Here is a 2,500-nt window from a genome sequence, read left to right on the forward strand (position 1 = left end):
TTAGGAATCAATCACTTTCGAGGCATACTAAATTACTAGGTAGACGTGGTGGGCTTTTAAGCAAACCACAAGTTGATTTATTAAACTGGACTTTATCAGTGGCGAGATATTCTATACATATGTCTCATCAAATCACATATGTCTCAATCTAATCACATAGAGCTCATCAAATCACTGTAACACCCGAAGCACTTTTCAAATCTGCAATCAAAGCCCACTTACGGTTTAAGTTTAAGTTATCTTGTATTAGACAGAATCATAAAAGTTTTAAGACCACATGGTGTCTGGGCGAAGCTTTTGCCAGAGTGGACGGAAATCGTTTCGTATTTACATTCTAATGACGCTAAAACGTTACATTTGCTGTGACTTGTGAATCGAACTCGGTTAATATATTTATTTTTTTATGTGTAAATAAAAAAGCTCTTTTTGAGCCTTTTTAAACAGAAAAAAAAAAGTTTCTCGCTTTGCGTGCGAGAGGACCCGGGTTCGACTCCCGGACAGGCCCTTTTATACAGCAATGTTCATAGATCAAGAACTTGCCGTCAGTATCACGCCCCAACATACGGCACACTCTTCTTTCGCCATTGGAGGTCAACGTATCAAATTTAATCATGAATTGGAAAGCTTGGCAAATTCGTCTCACCACTGCGCATGATTAGCACATTAATGCCACAAACGTGTCACACCAGACCTCCCACTGCTGTTCAAGTTTAAAAGCTTGAAGCAAGCATAGGATGCTCGCATCTTGGTCGAGTTGTCTTCTTAACCACAGAGCTGGATGACATTAAAGTCTCTTACTCATAAGATTTAACGTTGACAAGTGGTCTTGTGACATTTTCATAGCTGGTCGCTCGTGTCACTTTTGTGCCTAACCCTAAGCTTTCTTCCGACCTGATGCTCTCCTCAATAATATATCTAATCAGGGACGACGAAGTGTCGAGGCAAAAACAGACGACGCAAATGAGAAGCTCAAGGCATCGCGGTGGCGAACATTTAAGTGCAAATCCTATAATTATAACTTACCCAGCGTGGTTCCAGGAAACGGGGAATATAGTGCCCACTTCAAATGCAGGAGGTACCGAGATCGACACCCGGATTTTCCACAGGCAGCCTGTTGTATTGTTACCAAGTTTAATCATGTCATGTCTGCGAGTCTTTCCTTGGAATGAAGAGCAGTTTATCCGCTGTAAACTTCTAAACAAGGTCTCTATTGGTTCAACGATGGGAACTCCTGTTCACCTGGTGACTGTGAAATCACTGGGACATTCATAACAAGTGACAGAAAAGGAGCCTCATGGAGGAATGAGGTCCACCTGCTGATTTTCTCAGGAAACTAGGAATCCTCCATTTTTTAAAGCTGTTAATGTTGACCCGAAAAACGCCCGTAATCAACTCTACAGATGAATGAAAATCGTGTTCAGGGCAAAGACCTCACACATAGACTCGCTTTGACGAAGGTGACGAAGTGATCTTCCGATTGGCCCCTTAGTCATGGCCAACCTTGACTTGTTTGCCTACAGCTGGCCTATGCCAATCAAAAGTAAGCGTCCCTGGGTGGGCTTGAACCACCAACCTTTCGGTTAACAGCCGAACGCGCTAACCGATTGCGCCACAGAGACAGGTCTGAACGCTTGGCCGAGGACAAGATTGGACAAACTTCCACTCAATCTTAACCACGACTATGGGATGAACCTTCTACATTCCTGCGGCCATTTTTTCTTGTCCTTTTCAGACACGAAAGTAGCAGTGTCGAGAAAAAGAACAACCAGTCCAGAACGTGTTGTTAACGATTCTTTGATTTCCTTCTACTCATGCCTCACTTGCTTCGTTATTTCCAACAGCTGTCGACAAAAACAACCAGCCCACAACGTCTTTGAAGAAATTTTTAACGTTCCTTTGATTTTGTTGCACTAGTGGTAACCCTTGAGAGCATTTATTCCGTGCACTTACACTCCAGTATTTTAATGTTCAATTTCACGGTGACAACTCTATTTCGCAAGAATCTTCGAGTTTCACACACACCAAAGACAAAGAAACTTTAAAAGCATGCCTGATTTTAAATACGCTTTTTGCAATGCCTGAAGTTCCTAATTCTTAAAAGAAAAGCCTTACATCAGAAGAGTGCAGTTGTGAAATTTGGATGAGTTGACAGCATAGTGATCCTTTTTAATTTCATACTTTTTAACATTCCACAAATGTTTAACCGCTCACAGAGTCGTGCTTGTTTTCGTAGTGCAGTGGTTATCACGTCCGCCTCACACGCGGAAGGTCGCAGGTTAAAGTCCTGCCGAAGACAAATTTCATTTTTGGGGAGCATATACCTGAAGCTAAACGACCACAACTCCAGGTTTCTTATTTTGAAGACTGCTACACCATGTCTATTCCAGCCCAACAACCTGCAGTCCCGCAATCTCCAAAGACAATTGATTATATATTGTCAAGTCGAAGAAAATGCACTTTCCTTCTGTCCGTCTGGGTCTGTGCATCGGTACCTGTTAAA

At 42.3% G+C, this 2,500-nt stretch overlaps 1 protein-coding gene and 2 non-coding genes across 3 annotated transcripts in view; 1 reads left to right on the plus strand and 2 right to left on the minus strand.

Annotated features, from left to right (window-relative positions):
• Positions 1 to 2,500, minus strand: part of LOC137979775 (nuclear nucleic acid-binding protein C1D-like) — a 47,004-nt gene that overhangs the window by 36,315 nt on the left and 8,189 nt on the right. The window lies entirely within an intron of this gene.
• On the minus strand, positions 1,546 to 1,619 carry Trnan-guu (transfer RNA asparagine (anticodon GUU)). Its single transcript has one exon. It is a non-coding gene; the product is annotated as a tRNA-Asn (tRNA).
• Trnav-cac (transfer RNA valine (anticodon CAC)) lies at positions 2,224 to 2,296 on the plus strand. Its single transcript has one exon. It is a non-coding gene; the product is annotated as a tRNA-Val (tRNA).

Source organism: Montipora foliosa, chromosome 12 (genome assembly GCF_036669935.1).
Source record: "Montipora foliosa isolate CH-2021 chromosome 12, ASM3666993v2, whole genome shotgun sequence".
In the NCBI taxonomy this organism is placed as follows: Eukaryota; Metazoa; Cnidaria; class Anthozoa; order Scleractinia; family Acroporidae; genus Montipora; species Montipora foliosa.